Source organism: Delphinapterus leucas, chromosome 2 (assembly GCF_059928025.1).
Source record: "Delphinapterus leucas isolate spDelLeu-1000000601 "Yukka" chromosome 2, BTC_Dleu_Yukka2, whole genome shotgun sequence".
NCBI lineage: Eukaryota > Metazoa > Chordata > Mammalia > Artiodactyla > Monodontidae > Delphinapterus > Delphinapterus leucas.
In genome coordinates, this window is record NC_143130.1 from 2,907,497 (window position 1) to 2,925,083 (window position 17,587).

A 17,587-nucleotide genomic window follows, 5' to 3' on the forward strand; every position below is an offset into this window, starting at 1 on the left:
AACAACAAGGTCCTACTGTAGAGCACAGGGAACTATATTCAATACCCTGTGATAAACCATAATGGAAAAGAACATGAAAAAGAATACATACATGTGTATAACGGAATCACTTTGCTGTACAGCAGAAATGAACACAACATTGTAAACCAACTATACTTCAGTAAATTTTAAAAACCTCGAAAAGGCATGGTCTCTGGCCTCAAAACTGCCCAGCTGGGAAGGTGTCCCCCTTGGGGAAGGTGTTGTATCCGAGTCACCTGGGCAGTCACATATGTCTGCTCTTCTCACCCCAGACTCGTCCGAGATTCTGATTTGCCAGGTCCAGAGAGAGGCCCTGGCGTGTGGATTATGAAAAAACAAGACTCCTACAATAGTTCTGATTATACCCTTGGGTGATGAACCACTGGTCTAGTGATCTTTCCAGAACTCTGTAGAAATCAGCTCCTTTTCGTGGGGCAGTAGGGCCACAAGCCCCTCTTGGCCCAAGATGTCAGGAGCTGCCCTGGGCCAGGGGTAACACGGGCTCCCGAGGGCCTGTTTCCAGGCACGGGGTCGGGCCTGCACCCGCCACCTTCTCTCATGCCGACTCTGGCTGGGGCATCTCTGCTGTAGTCTGTCCCTGGCCGGGGGCACCCCTTTGTGCTGAGCTTACCTGGTCCCCTGACCTCTTCCCTGGCTCCGAAAGCCCGCCTTCTGGGGTTGGCTCTGAGGTTACACCTCATGACTGTCTCAGCCCCCTTCTCAGTGCCGTGGGGACCCAGGGCACCTGTCTCTGTGGGCTGAGGAACGTGGAGACGCCGAAGCGGTCAGAAAAGTGACATTTAGGGAAGTGTCAAAGCTCAGAGGAGGTGCTGGGCAGGGAGGCCCCGCCACCGAGGAAGGTAAACAGAGAGGGTGAGCCGGGCTCTGACAGCAGCTTCCGAGCACGGGGTTGGAGTGGGGGGCACGTTCTTTATCAAGTGCCCACAGGTGGGGGCGGGGACAGTTAAAGGCCTGGGCGCAAAGCAGGCCTCGGAAGGGTCGCAGCCCCGCCGGGCCGGGCACCGCCCTCCCGCTCTGCCCCGTGCAGCAGTCAGTGTGGCCAAGCTCCGGTCCGAACACCGCACGGTCGCTGCTGGACCGTCACTCTTGAGTGACCGGCAACGGTCTGCCTCAGCTCGTGAACTGCTGAGCTTTGTTTCTCATTGCTAGCGTCACGCCTGATTATTTTGGACGTGACGTTCTGGCCTGAATACGGCTGACACTGGGGACAAGTCAGAGATGGTGTGTTCACCGTCTTACAATGTAAGGCTGCGTATGTAAAGCCTGGGCCAGCCTGCCAGGGTTTAGGGTCCGTAGGTCTCCTGAATGGATGAATGCAGTCACTCCAGAGAGTCTTACTTAAACTCAAATAAGCTGGAAAAGTACACGTAAAACCAGAATTAGCTGCTGTATGTTTGCTAACTGTGGCGATTTGCTGGGTTTTGACCTTCAATCATCACATCTTCTCGCAGTGCGTCATCCGTGGGTTCATTTGCTCGGCTTTCCCTGAGGGGGGGGGGGTGTCACAGGCGGTGCCTCGGAAGCCGACCCCAAACCACGCCTCCTTCCTCATGGCCACACCCCCTCCCCTCATACATGGACCACCGGGCACACATGCAGATAAAGTGAACAGACGTGGTTCCCTGTCCCTCAAGTCGCCCCGTCGGGTGAGGGTGACAGCCACAGAGCAACCGTTCCAAGGTGATGGAGCCTGTGGTGGCGTCTGCCTGGGGGCTTGAGGACGCAGAGCAGAGAAGCCAGGAGCACCGCTCTGCGGAGCCCGGGGCGCACGGTCAGATCGGGGGGTGCACGGAGGGCAGGCCGGGAGGCAGCTCCGCGCCGAAGCCTGACCCGTTGCTCCGTGAGTGGCTGTCCTGCGTGTGCCATTCCTGCCCCTCTGGCACTTCGGCGCGACCACGGTCCACCCGCAGCCGCCCTCCAGGGCCTCAGCTCAGCTGGAAGAGAAAACTCAGCCCCTTGTTCTCGGGACACAGGGAGGGAGCTGGCGGCGAGCGTTTATTTCTCTTCTTTTGGCCTTTGAAACAAACCACACCGGACTGCTGCTGGGATCCCCGTGCAGGTGTCCCACAGACCTGGCAGCACACGGGTCTCCTCCGGGTGCGGCCCCGATGGAAACACGTCCTGAGCCCTCAGAGAGGTCTGTGGCGCGAGGCTAAGAATAGGCGAGCAGAGCAGCCCCGGCTTTGCAGGCCCCAGGAAAGGCAGCTGTAGCAATTTCAGGCCAAGCCTCAGGGTCGTGAGAGACTTCACAGTTTGGCTCCGGGAGCTGGGAAAGACAGGCAGGATGTGGTGCAGTGGCCGTGTGCGGTCTGCAGGGCCAGTGCTCCCAGCAAAAAGCCTCCTACAGACGCTTTGAACAGTGCTAACCAGTTTAAAAAAACAAAAGAGCGCACGCACACACACGCACACGCGCACGCACACACACACACACACACACAGCCCCTGAACAGCCCTTTGCTTTAATCTCCTTCAGTGGAAACTGGGATTTGGGGCAGTTCTCATAGCGGGCGGCCAGCTTTTGGTTTTCAGGGTCTTCTGAGTATGTATAGCCATCAGCAAGGCCGTGAAAAACACAGCGTGTACCCTGATAAAGCCACATGTGTCCCAGGTTGACGGACGTGAGTGATGGCCAAAACCCAGAGCAACAACTTCTCGGTGCTGATCTGGAAAGGACCTGGCCAAGCCCGGTGTGTGACGGTGCAGGAGTCCGTTTTCTAACCCCTCCCTGCCAACACCTCTCCCCTCCGCCCTTCCAGCCGTGGAGCCCGTCCACTGATCGTTGGCATAGTTTCATTCAGGGGACATGGGTCCGAGGGACTGGAATGATAATAGGTTTCAGTCCTGATTCAGTGTGTTCTAGGGCAGAAAAGGCACTTCCTCTTTGCTTCTGAACTCCTTCCTGAAGAGAAAAGCAAAAAGCCACTCCCAGGAAGGCAGAGCAACATAGTCACCCCTGCATCCCCAGGGAACCACTTCAGGGGGCTTCTGTTAGCAGCAGGTGGAGGAGCTCTTTTCCAACCAAGTGTGTGAAACCTGAGACGCTCTGAGCACATTGCTGGTGAGTCACACTGAGGGGGGTGACTCAGTTTTTTAGACTCTGATAAGGATCATTACCGGAATCCCTAGGGCAGCTGCCATCAACATTTTGGAACGCATACATTTTAAAAACATGGAAAGGCTCTACCCTTTTACTTTTCATTTCTGTATTCTTTTGATTTACCTTAAGCAAGGCGCTTTATTTTCTCCCCAGCTTTGTGGAGATGTAACTGACAAGGCCCTACTCTTTAAATCCCCACGTAGAGGAAAAGATCTTCTTAAACAGATTGTTCTCTTACTCTTTCCCGACCCGGAGAAGAGTCTTTCTTCCAAATACATCCTCCTTGACGGCTGTAAGATAGGATTGACAGGAAAGGACGGGAGAGGGAATTAGTATTTCCTAAGCGACCGCTGGATTCCGGGTCGATGAATAGCCAGTGAAGCAGATTTCTAACGTGGGCAGGTCCCCTCCATCAGACTAGCTGAAGACGCCTGGAGACAGGTAGCGTGTGTGAAGGCTGCAGCCTGAGGTCACGCGGTCCAGGTTCGTGGAGACGCCGAGTCACCTGCTCCGTGGGTTTGTGTGCATTTCGTGAGCTGACCCTCGAGCAGTCAGCACAGTATCCAGCACAGAGGTTTTGCCAAGTAGGAAAAGACTGCGCTCCCGGGGGGTCATTAACTCACCGTGCGGATCAGGCTCTTACTTGAGCCTTCTCCCTTTTATTCCAAAGAGATTTTTTGCAGTTATTCCATTTAGTTCTAAAGACCTGAAGTGTTATGGGATAAATCTGCTTATGGTGATGGATGGGCATTTGGACAACCCAGGGCTTTGCTTCGAGGGCACTTTTATGAGCGCTGAACATCACTCAACAGGGAAAGAGCCCAGCACCCCAACCGAGAAGTGTGTGTTCCTCTCGCGTTGCAGGGAGACCAGGTGACTTGTTTAAAAGTGCCCGACAGATTGGTGACAGGCAAAGTGGGCTGCCATCGGCCATACTCTCACACGGAGGGAAAATGAAGGAGCAGGTCATCCGCTGCCCATCTGCCTTTAATTAGAAACAAAGGAAGTCAGGGCTTTTTATCCACTGGAGAAAAACAGTGAAACTTGACTAGCTGAACACTGAAAATCCCTGTCATCAAGAGTCCATGGGATTGAGCTTCTGGAAGGCCAGCCCAGCGGTAAACGCTGGTGACGTGGCTGTCCAGCTGCAGTGGCTGCAGAGAGAGAGAGTGACGGGATGGAGCATCGTTAGCAGCTGGTACAGGAGTGGGGAGCGGGCCCTGCCTTGCCGCCTGCCCTGGAGCCCTCAGGTCCAGTCGTGGGCCACTCTGCTCTGATCTCCTGAGGAGAGAATGGCACCAGACATTTTTCCCGTTGCAGATGCAAACCCAAGACCTTGAGTCCAAATGTTCTCAGTGCAGGGAAAACGTTCTGAGACCTCAGAAAACTCATTCCCCCGGAGACCATTTTCCTGACTTGTAATTGGGTCGGTGATCACCCGTTTTAGAAAGGTTTGGGGTGGTCCAGTTTCCTCTGGGAACCCTGGAGGTTTCATGGTTTCAGTTTCCGGAGTTTTCTGCTGGCCTCGGAGTTCCAGGGAAAACTGAACTTGCTGAGGAAGCGAGCGCCAGCTGTTTGGCCGCAGAGGTAGTTTCATGCTGAGGAAAAGAAAACCCAATTCGGATTCCTTCCCCTTTCTTGATACGAGCGAGGGAGCTGGCCTGAGCACAGCCTGTGTGCGGAGGGAGGCTTTGAAAGTTTCATCCCTGGTATACCTGCATAAGAAAGATCTGAAAATTTCAGAAAGACTGAGAATTTCAAAACATTGTGTAATGAGCTGTACATTTTTTTTTTTTACAAGTGTCATTAGATCTCCTGCTACCACCGCTAAGCACCAAGCATCACCCCCCCCCCCCCCCCGCTAAGGGCCCGAGTCAGTTGTGACTGGGGATGGTGTGAGTCTCTGATTTCCACACACTTTAACGCAGCCCTCTAATCTGAAGTATGCAAACTAGGTTTTCTCCCTTCAGAAAGATGATCCCATACAATTTGGTTGAGAAGCTATGCACATTTCACAGCGAGGGGATAGGAGCCATCCAAAAGGATGGAAATTGCTCAAATGAACAATGTGCATTTCCTCTCCTCCCCGGGGGAAAATAAATGCAAAAACATCTGTTGTGAAAGTTAAAGTCTACTCTTCAACTCCTCCAACTTTCTCAGTCCTTGTTTCGTTCGGCAGGGCACTAACAGAAGGCAAGGTGGCTTTTTTTTTTTTTTAATGCATGCAGAGAGAATCCGAGCTACAACAAATGGTCCAGGGCACCAGTGTGGAGACTGAGAATATCAAGTCAGGACAGTCAGCTTCTAGAACAAGTTGGTGGAGGGTCCCTGTGACGACAGAACTAGCTGAGGAGTGTCAGCAAGCATCCCTGGGCAGCCTGGGTGGTCCTCCAGCCCGAGGGGTCATTACCCTGCTCTCTGTAACAATAAATGTCAGAAAGCACAGCCCATCTCCCTAAATGAGCAGAAACCTTTCCCCACTTTTCCAGCCCCATCAAATATTTCTCCTTCCAAAGGCAGGACGGTCGCGTGTTTCTTGAAGCTAATCAAGTAGGGACAGTTTGAGGTGCAGGTGGAGAGTCACCTCTCTGAGGCCACTAGATTCAAGCCTTCACCATCTGTTCTGGGGGACCCCAAGGAGCCCCGGTGGGCATCAGACGGGAATTTCCACCTCCCAGCTACAGAGCCATTGTAGGAAGATCCGGCAACACCAGGTCAGAGCTCCATATCCAATTAGGGCAGTTATTTCATCAAATGCCAAACACAAGTTGGTTTTCTTCTTTCCCTTCAGAGTTGCTCTGGCTAATTTCATTAGGTCCCTGAGCTTGGCATCAAGACCAATTAGAAGAGAATAAGGATAAAGTCCGGGAGTGTGCAGGGCTAAATAGATTAAAAAAAAAAAAAAAGCCGTCGCTTATAGATCCCAGTGGAGCTTTCTGGCAGGAGCCACTTTCCAGCATCAAAGCCATTGGGAAGTTATCTATAAGATGTTTGACCTTTTAGCTGATATAGCTGCTTTGGTCTGATTTGCAAAATACGCGAAGTTTTCCAGCCATGACCTTGGCTTTCCGCTTCTTTTTATTTCTTCTTTTGTCTCTCGAACCAGACTATTCTCTGAGTGTAGTTTGGTTCCACTGGCCAAAGATGTTAGAAGCAAGGGCTGGGTTCAGATATGTCACTCAGTCCAGCCTCTTTGCCCCTCACGATGAAGGAATTCTGTGCAAAGACCTTATCATTGCTGATCTTGGCACATTCCGACAGCCCGCCTGTGTGGGCCCCAGACAAGCCCCCACTGTGGCCAGCTGGATGGATGTCACCGGGGAGCCCTCTCATCTCAGAGGGTCACTTCCTTTCTCAGGCTACAGCCACAAGAGCGGTGTCCACTGGGGCTGGGAAAGTAGAGGCCAAACCAGGACTGCAGGAAAACCAGGCGGGGTGTGTTTGGAGGCGTCTGTGATCCGCAGAGAGGCAGATACCTCCTCTCTGTTGAGAGTGACTTGGGGATTATCTCCATTTGCCTTCAATTCCTAAAGGTCACGCACTGTGGTCCAAACCATGTAATTCACCGAAATCTGCACAGATGAACTAGATTTTTGCATCCAAATTTCTTTTCTAAGAATCAGCGTATTTCTGTCTTGTGATCTTGTGTCTCCAAATATTGCCAAGTGTGTGTGCGCAAGGTGTGGATACACTGGGGCCAAACCTGGGTGGCCATCTGTGTGCAGACGTGTCCCTCATATGTCCTCCTCTGCCAGTTTGCTGCCTGAAACCTCAAACAGGAAACGGAATCTTTAATTCTACCATCTGAGCCAAGGACTCTGCCAAGAGGAAAAGATGCCTGTGGAAAACGTCCCACGAGATTTTCGATGATGTGCGGATTCTTGCCTGAGGTTAAGCTCTGAAGGAAGTTGGTGGCGGGGATGGGAAAGGGGTGGTCAAGAACAGGCGGTCCGTGGGTCCCAGAAAAAAGAAAAGTGTATCTGGAAGGGCATCAGAAGGGACACGCAGGGAAAGGAAGACAACTTCACCTACGCCACACCTTGCCTGGTCATCGGTGGGTTATTCTCTTGGCATCAGCGGAGCAGGCCTGCGGGTGAGGGCTCTCAGTGGATGGGAAGCTACTTTTCTCCACACCAAGGTCAACAGCAAACAAAGCTGCCTTTGTGTCCGGTTCACCCTGAACTTTGCTGACCACCCTGCCCCCAGCAGAGCCGGGAGGAGCTGACTCGATCGTGAGATCCAGCTCCCATTCACCTGGTTATAGACACAGGGACGCAGCCATGGGTTTCCAAACCTTTGCTCCTGACGTGCCTTCAAGGGCAGGTATCCACAGGCCCATGGGTCTCCAAATTGGGAGAACTAATATTAAAGCAGCACCTGCACTAGATCCAATCTCCAACCACCTGGCCCTTTCCATCAGGTCCTCCAAAAGGCCGAAATAACCTTTAACCCGGTCCAGGAAGAGGATCTTAACAGAAAGAGGGCTGAAAGAAGACCAAGCTCACTCCCCCCCTCTTCCCTTCCCTGACTTAGCGAGGCAAGCTCCTCTACTCGTCTGTTCTCCTCCTTGATGGCCCTGGTGGGAAGGAAACATAAAGGACCCACACGTAACCTTTGCTCATAATCACTTCTTAACCCTTTTGCCAACAAGTACAGGCAGAGCCCATGGTGTGTAAGTACAACGGAAACTCAACTGTTCAAAAGACTGGGGATGTACTTGGTCTAGACCACCTGGGACCAAGTTGAAGAGACTGGATCCCAGCTGGCTGACTCTTCACCTTGAAAAAACTGCAAGAGTTGCCCAAAGGCCTGGAATCACCAGTTGTATTTTACAGTATTGTGCCTGTTCTATTTACAGTAGCCTACTTATAATATTCTATTTGCAGTTTATTTACACAGAAGCAACCTAAATGTCCATCGACAGATGAACAGATAAAGAAGATGTGGTCCATATGTACAACGGTATACGACTCAGTCATAAAAAAGAACGAAATAATGCCATTTGCAGGGACACGGATGGACCTAGAGATGATCATGCTAAGTGAAGTAAGTCAGAAGGAGAAAGAGAAATACCATATGATGTCATTTATATGTGGAATCTAAAATATGACACAAATGAACTTATCTACAAAACAGAAACAGACTCACAGACATAGAGAACAGACTGGTGGTTGCCAAAGGGGAGGGGGGTGGTGGAGGGATGGAGTGGGAGTTTGGGGATTAGCAGATGCAAACTAGTATATACAGGATGGATAGACAACAAGGTCCTACGGCAGTGCACAGGGAACTATATTCAATATCCTGTGATAAACCATCGTGGAAAAGAGGATGAAAAAGAGTGTATGTATAGAATCACTTTGCCGTACAGCAGAAATGAACACAACATTGTAAACCAACTAGACTTCAATAAAATAAATTTTTAAAATAACATAAAATATTGTGCCTATGAACACAACGCACGGTATTTGGTTTCACTATCAACATGTGTTTCAGCATAATTAAAGCCATTTCATTCCTTGAAAAAATGTACAATCTTATATTCATAGTTAGGGTCTGAGTTCCGGAGTGCCTTTTAGTTCTTTAGCATTTCATCTTTTTAAGAAATCGTATAACATATGGAAAGAAAATGGAAAGATTACACACTTGACTGGAATCAGATTTGAAATCCCTCTGAATATATTTCCTAACACTTCCTCATTGATTGCCTCGGAAATAAATAACCACAAGCGGTAGCATCGTAAGATTTCTCTTATTACTCTGCTTCTAAAATAAATTCCCAAGAAAGTGCGCAAAGTATCAAAATAGCATTTTCAGTATCTGCCAACCTCACGCTCGCATCTCAGCAAGAAAGCACGCAACGAGGGAGTAAACTGCCCCCTTGTCAAACATAGATGTGGCAAATTCTGAGGTGGCTCCTTTTCCACTGAATTGTCTCACTACGCAGAGCAGTGGGGAGAGGGCTTGCTATGGGACCCAGGCAAAAACCCAACCTTCACACGATTTCTCCAGGAGGGTATTATATTACGTTCCTGGGAGAAATGACAAGATTTTCGCGGTGAAACGGCACATTTTCTTTCAGAATCCCCTGCTCCCTTTAAATGCGTTCGAGTCTCCAGAATATGTGTGCCTGACGGGCCACTGGGTCGCACACAGAGTCCCCGGGATGCTAAGGAATTCTGTAACCTCACTGGCTGCTGTGATTTCCACGAGGCCTGACCTCCTCTGGACTCACCCTGACCCCGCATACATGCTTTCCAAGAGACACAGCCTTGTCTTGTCTGGAGCACCGTGTGATGAGAAAGCAGCCGGGCCCTCCCACCCAGCAGCCACGGTCGCTCGGCACGGCCTCCGCCCGCCTCTGGCGGGGCGGCAATGGCCCTGCCTTGGCTGTCCTCAGAGGTGTCTAGTGGCCCAGGGATCCAGGGCGTGGCTCACCCGGAGCCCAGGCTTGGCCAGACTCACGGAGTGCCAGGCGCTGTCTGCTCGGAGCCTTGGGGGTGACACAGGGGCCCGTGGCAGCCGTGCCCCACGTGGCCTTGGGCGGCAGGAAGGGGTCTCAGTCACCTGGCGCCAGCTGCCCAACGACTCTACCCAGAGCGCAGAGACCATCCAGGGGCCTATCCAACCCCAAAGCGCCTCATCGCTCACAAGCTTTCCCTGCAGACTCCCTAAATCCCGGTCCCCCAGGCCCCGTTTTTAAAACAGGTGTCTCTCCATTTCTCTCTACGCCCAATAAGATCCCTTGCCCTACCAAACTGGACTTCTAGTTCCTGTTTTCAACGCCCCAATGCCAGCCTCTAACCCCAGACACTCTAAAAGCCTCTCAGCAACTGTCTCCACACTCAATTCCACATCCTCCAATTCAAGGATTGCCCTATAACCAAATTTCTTTTCCAAATACACACCTCTGGGGTTTCCCTGGTGGCGCAGTGGTTGAGAGTCCGCCTGCCGATGCAGGGCACACGGGTTCGTGCCCCGGTCCGGGAAGATCCCACATGCCGCGGAGCGGCTGGGCCCGTGAGCCATGGCCGCTGAGCCTGCGCCTCTGGAGCCTGCGCGCCGCGGCGGGAGAGGCCGCAGCGGTGAGAGGCCCGCGTACCGCAAAAAAACAAACAAACAAAAAACCAAACAAATACACACCTCTAGTCGTGTTTCAGTGTCATTCTCCTGCTCACAGGCTTCCAGTGGCTTCTCACGGCCTGCAGTTTCCTTAGCTGGGTGCCCTGGCCCTGCTGCCTGTTTGCGTAAATAAAATTTTATTGGCACGCAGCCACACCCCTCATTTACATATTGTTTACAGCTGCGTCCATGCTCTGACGGCAGAGCTGAGTCGTTGTGACGGAGAGCACGTGGCTTGAAACGCCTAAAATACGATTTATCCCTTCACGGAGAACATCGGCTGACCCCTGCTCTAAAACGTGGTCCCAAATTTCCTTTTGCAGTTTCATGTCTTTAGAGCCTGGGCACTCCTGCCTTTAGGGCCTTGATTTCCACTAGTCCACTCTCTGCTGGGGGAAATGTACCCTCCAGGTCCATCCCAAGTGGACCCAGTCACAGACACTTTCAATGCCATCTCTCCCTGCTTTGGACCCATCACACACTGTTATGGCATTTTGCAAGTTCTGACTTTTATTGTAAGTGTTAATGTGTGTTTCCCATCCCGGTTGAGTCTGGAAGCTCCCGGAGTGCAGGAGCCAGGTCTCAACCATCTTAAGCTCTTAACCCAGCTCCCTGCAGTGTCATTCAATAGCTATTTGGAGACTTACTTGACTCAAAAACTGGGAGTCTTTTCTTCCAGTGGCTTCCAGAATAAATCAACATTCTCCCAGATGCCCACGGGCATCCCAACACCACCCAATTCAAGGGGGAGTTAGAGTGAAAAGAGACAGTGGTCTTAACGGATTTTGCTTCAAATCTCTTACTTTTGCAAATTAAAAAAAACAAAAACAAAAACAAATTACCATATGGTAAGGGCCCTTCCCAGGGCTTTGGAAGGAGTCAGGGCAAGTGAGGGGCTCCGAAGCTTAGCTTTATCAGCTGCTCGGCAATTTACCTCCGTATAGAGGAGTCACTCAGGTGTGAAGCCTTTAATGCGATTGCCTAGAGGGAGCTGGCCCAAGAGGTACTGTGCTCTGTGCTAATGAGGGTTCCAGACGCAGCTGGCACTCATCACGCAGGCATCCCCATGGCATAACAAGAGCCTTCTTCTACATTTTTTCTTTAATCTGGGTTTTTTAAATCTTGCAGCTTTGCTATGGAAAACAGTTTGGTAGTTCCTCAAAAAGCTAAGTGTAGAATTACTGTATGACCCGGCAATTCTGCTCCTAGGTATATACCCAAAAGAATTGAAAGTAGGAACTGGAAAAGATACTTACACACCCATCTTCATAGCAGCATTACTCACAACAGCCAAAAGGTGGAAGCAACCCAATGTCCATCAACAAATGAATGGATAAGCAAAGTGTATGTATACGATGGAAAATTATGCAGCTGTAAAAAGGAATGATGTTCTGATGTATGATACAACATGGACAGACCTTGAAAATATTATGGTAAGTAACGTAAGACACAAGAGGACACATATTTTTGATTCCACTTACATGAAATATCTAGAACAGGAAAATTCTTAGAGACAGAAAATAGATCAGAGTTCACTAGGGGCTGGAGAAAGTGGGGAAGGGGAAATTATTACTTAGTTGTTTTGAGAGGTTCTATTTGGGATGATAAGAAAGTTTGAGAAATATACAGTGATAACGGCTGTACAACACTGTGAATGTAATGAATGCCACTGAATTGTACACTTAAGAATTGGTAAAATGGTACATTTATGCTATGTATATTTTGCCACAATAAAAATACCAAAATAAGTGAGGTAGTATCTGAGCATCAGAAATGAATTTGTTCAGATCAGGTTATTCATGCATAAAAATTATCTGGCAGAATCTTTTGCATGAAAATATTTATCTAGGGCTTCTCTGGTGGCGCAGTGGTTGAGAGTCCGCCTGCCGATGCAGGGGACGCGGGTTCGTGCCCCGGTCCAGGAGGATCCCACATGCCGCGGAGCGGCTGGGCCCGTGAGCCACGGCCGCTGAGCCTGCGCGTCCAGAGCCTATGCTCCACAGCGGGAGAGGTCACGGCAGTGAGAGGCCCACACACCGCAAAAAAAAATAATAATAAAATAAAATTTATCTAAAATGATTGCCATCTCTGGAATAAGAACACTGTAGAGCTCATATAGAAAAAAATCTCACAGGTTAATTACCAAGCCAATGAAAATTGATATTAACCTGCTGTACATTCACCAGCCGTCCCTACACTTGTCAACCATCCACCATGGATGCATTCAAGGGCAGTGAACACACAGGTTTCAAGAGATGGTGTGGCTTGTGTTTGCCAATGTTGTCTTCTAAAAAAGAAAAATGTACTCGGTGGTGATTTGCCTGGGCTAATTTCTTTCAGATCCTGAACTCCCTGAGGTCTGTTTAATATGCCTCCTTGGCTGTCTGTATAGATCCTGACAGCCAGCCAGAGGTGAGGGGCACCCGGGCAGCCTCACAGAGGTTCATCCAGAGCATAAAAGCATTGATAAGGGAGGGTCGTTAAGTGAGCGGCAGACCACATGCCACCTGGACATTGTGAGCCACCTCTCTAAACGTATTTGCTACCCCTGGCTCCCCACCCCTGCCCCAGGTTCCGGTCACCCTCTCAGTTGCTTTCTCTGGGACACATTCCGAGCCTGTGTTAAGTAGGGTAAACAGTGCTTGATGGGACGACAAGCTCTGAGACGGTTTGGCACAGTCAGAGCTCTAGTCTGCATTCCAGCACAATCCGAGACCACTAGGCAGGTGGCCTTCTGTGAGGCTGATGAGGGATCTGAGCTCCTTCCATCGGGTGGGCCCCCATCCCCGTCAGCTGGGGGTTTGTCTGCGGATCCTATGCATGTGACCAGAAGCCTGGGGAGTGGGATTGCGAGATGGCCCAGGTGTGCTTTCTGGGCCAGGCACAGAAGTGATGCACGTCACTCACTTCCACCTACATCCCATTGGCCAAGGCTCGGTCACATGACCCCACCTGGCTACCAAGGAGTCTGAGAAATAGCTTTGGGTGAGTTCACAACAGTGTTTTCTGCCACAGGGATTTTATAAGCCACACAATCAGTGCTCTTCCCATCCCCTGTCCCATTTTATCCTCACTCCACCAGGCAACAGGAATTGCCTTGCCTTCCAAGGGTAGGAAATGGGAGAAACCTTGAACTCAAGGCTCCAGCCTAGATAAAAGGCTGTGGCCAGGAGCTGCACTTCCACTTCCCTGGCCGGGGCAAGACTCCTTTCTCTCGTGACCTGCTCTGAGCTCCAGGGAAGACTAGGCCAGCCTCTGCCCAGAGGGAGATCTGCTCAGAACATCTGGGCCCCAGATGCTGCTGGCTTCCCTAATGGCTCCGAGGGCAGGGGAAGGTATTGGTCTTAAGCCGTAAAATCCTGCGAGGTCTGCTTTTCGTCTCTGAGAGCTCTTCTCTCCCCTTTGCACTCTTCAAGGGCTGAATTCAACGGAGCCAGCCTTCTTTGACAGCTGACGGGGAATTCTCCGAGGAGGACAGTTGATTTTGGAACAATTCCTGCTGTCAGTCCTGTAAAGCCCAATCTTCCTGACCTATAGGACATGATGACAATCCCACCTGTGTTTGCAGTTAGTCATTTGAGGGGCTTCACTGTTAAGAGTGTGTCAGAGGTTAAGCTGGATGGCACAGAAAAGGATGCACTCATCGGGCTGAGTCTCGCACTCTGCACTCTTCCTTGTGACTTTGCTCACAGGTGTGTTGCCGAGGTGTGAAGACACAGTCAGCAGGAGATACCTTCTGCCTCCTCTAAGTGGAGGTTTCCACCCATACATCTGTCTTGGCATTTTATTTCCCATGAAAGCGGTCCTTGGGTTGAGGTGTGCGTCCACTGTGTGACCTCTTCATTCCTAGTAGGACTAAGAATGTGGAGAGCTGAGCAGATTCATAAATGGTCATTCATAACGGGATGTGGGGGAAATGAAAGTGCACTGTGTGCAACTTTAACTTTCCAAGGTTGCGATCAAGAACGATCACACCTTCCAACTTTCCTCCCAGTGTATCTTTCAGTCACCCAGCCCTGAACTGGATGGATGGTATGCTGACCCCAGGAGGGATTTTTTTATGTTTGCACATAGCTCTGTTAGTAAAGATGCTTTACAGATAACTATGAGAAAAGTAAATCTTTGTTATATTAATACAGTATATAAGAGCAGAGAGGCTCAAAAATATACTTGCTTTAAGGTTAGGGAATGTAGCTCTCTCGTGTTCAGGTGAGAGGGCTGAGATCTGGGTTGTTGTTGTTTTTTTTTTTTCACTATTTCTGAACATTTACCTCTTCAGGTTTGCTTCCTCTGTACGACAGTAGAGAAGAAAGGCATGTGCTTTTGGGGGGATGCTTTCCGATGCAGGGAATAGCGTATCTGACCAAAAGTGAGGTTTATTTTCTCACATAGCCAGACATCCTGGATGTCGAGTCATGGGAAGGTTGGCTAATTCAGTGGCACAAAAACATGATCTTTTTGCTCTGTGGTCCTCAGCCATGCCTCCTCGTAGCCACAAGATGGATGCTGAAGCTCCAGACATCACATCTTCACAGAACTAAGGCCAAAGGCTGCAATGTCTTTACTCTCTTCATCCGAGAGAAATACCTTTCTTAAACTCCTCCAGCAGACTTTCACTTGTATCTCAATGACCCGAAGGGAGTTCATTCTTATCCTTAATGTACTCATTGGCAAAAAATGGGAATGGGATTTTATCACAACTGGTTTAGACCAGTGGTTCTCAAACTTCAGCATGAATCAGAATCTTCTGGGGGGCTTACTAAAATACAGATTGCTGTGTTCCTCCACCAAAATTTCTGATTTAGTATATTGGGGATGGGGCCTAATAAATTTGCATTTCTAATAAGTTGCCAGGTCATCCCACTGCTGCCAGTCTGGGGATCATACTTTGGGGACTATTGGTTTAGACAGGTCCTGATTCATTTTCTGGGGCTGAGGGTAACAGGAGGAACACATCAGGACCAAGTCGGCAGAAGGGAGCTTGTTAGGTCGGCACCCAGTCCCAACCACCTCATGTTTCCCTGTATCTTTCCCTGCATTTTCTGAGTACATACCTAGACTCTTCTGGCCTTTTTTTCAGGAGCACTGCAGATTAGATGGCTTTCCTGAAATGTTTTTATTAATTTGATTCCTACAGCAAGTCTTTTCCTTTTGAAACTAACATAAATTCTAAGTCCATCGGTGTGTACTGCTTAAATTATGTAGAGCTGAAATGATTTCATTCAGTATCTATTGCCTTTGGGCCTTCTCTGTAAAACGTTATCAGTCTTCATGTTTGTTCCGTCATCCAGTTTATTAGAGCCATCTTAAGATCCTCACAACCCTCCTAGCTCTTACCAACCTAAACACTTTTGTATCAGCAAATTCTTTCACACTGCCATTCACTTCATCCTCTAGATCACTGACAAGTGTATCGAGCTAAATGACTGGAACATACCAACTTGAACTTCAGCCACAAGCAGCATCTGAAACACTGTGACAGCAGCCTTCAATCAGTGTATCAGTTTCTTACATTAAAAAAAATCCATATTTGATTCCATTATTTCCTGTGCAGAGTTTGTAGCAGATATATAGAAATAGATATAAACATGATTATACAGAAAGAAACTTATCTTGTTGAAAAGTCAGCGTAAATGGCTTAACATTTTGGAGATTGTTTTGGAGATTTGGCGGCACTAAATGTGGAGATTTGTTTCGAGAGACACCCCTTCCATCCCATGCCCAAAGAGCTAGCTACTTGATATCAAATTCCACCATTAGACAGTCATTCTTTGGAGTAAATGAGCATCTCGTTTAAAATAAGTGTCTCTTGAAAGGTTAAGGTTAAGAGAGCTATAGCCCTAGTCGTATATACCAACCTGAGCGTGACTCCATTTAGTAATATTCATTCCTCCCAGCTGTGATCTACACACCGAAAGGATGGGAAGATGGAAGCAAGGAATGGATTGACTCGGGAATTCAGGGCAGCAAACCTCTCTGGGAGGGAATTCCCAGTGGGCCCTGGGCCGCTGAGGGGGTGACACGGGGAACTGGGTGTGATGCTTGTACATCACAAAAGGCCCCAGAAGGTAGCAGTGGGGACAGAAGTGGGAACACGTCTCTCACAGTTTGATCCAAGACAGCCCTGTTTAGTAGCTTAATGCGCATCTTAATAAAGATTAATAAAGAGCCCGGCGATGTTCTCTGGATGAACTCCAGACCAGCCTTTCTCCCCTCACCTCTGGTCAGAACAGGTTGATGGGCCCATGCCTGTTTTTAAAGCCTAACCATAGTCCTTATCTCAACCAAGCCCCACAGGGCCAGAATCCAAGATGAAGAAGCTAAGGTATGAGGACTTTTAGGTGATTCACCAAAGGCCATATGGTTAATGGCAGAGCCAAGATTTGGTGGTCAGTGCTGTTTCTATCACACCACGTGGTCTATAGGATCAGGGCTGCCGTGGGTGGCTGTGTGGCCTGTGCACTGCACAAAGGCACCCAGGTGACGGGTGACAGGGCAGCAGGAACCAGGGGTCCTTTTGTAAGGAGCACCAAAGCCCCAAATGTACCCGCTTAGGCTTTGCTTACTCATTACTAGCTCCTATTTTCCTACAAATGAATTCACCCCTAACAGACCAGGATTCTTATGCTTATATTAGAGTTATTTATGTAAAACTGGTTGCTGTAAGGCGGGTTCTGGGTGTAAGGACGATTTGGATTTCTCAGCATCTTCCTGAGTGGTCTTCCTGCCTCAGTCTCGCCTCTTCCAGTCGCAGGGCCAACACCACGTTGCTTCACGTATAATGAACAAACGGTACACGGTGTGTTTTAAAAGTGTACAATTTGGGGACTTCCCTGGTGGCGCATTGGATAAGAATCCGCCTGCCAATGCAGGGGACACGGGTTTGATCCCTGGTCCGGGAAGATCCCACATGCCGCGGAGCAACTTAAGTCCGTGCGCCACATCTACTGAGCCTGCGCTCTAGAGCCGCCAGCCACAGCTACTGAGCCTGCGATCTAGAGCCTGTGAGCCACGACTACTGAGCCCGCGCGCCTAGAGCCCGGCTCCACAACAAGGGAAGCCACCGCAATGAGAAGCCCGCGCACCGCAACGAAGAGTAGTCCCCCGCTCGCCGCAACTAGGGAAAGCCCGCTCGCAGCAACGAAGACCCAACGCAGCCATGAAGACCCAACGCGGCCATAAATAAATAATAAATAAATAATTCTTTAAAAAAAAAGTGTGCAATTTGAAATGCCGACATACGTGTACATCCACGAAACCGCCCCACAAAGTGACCAACATGCCCAGCCTCCCAAACTTTCCACCTGACCCTTTGCGATCACTCTCCCA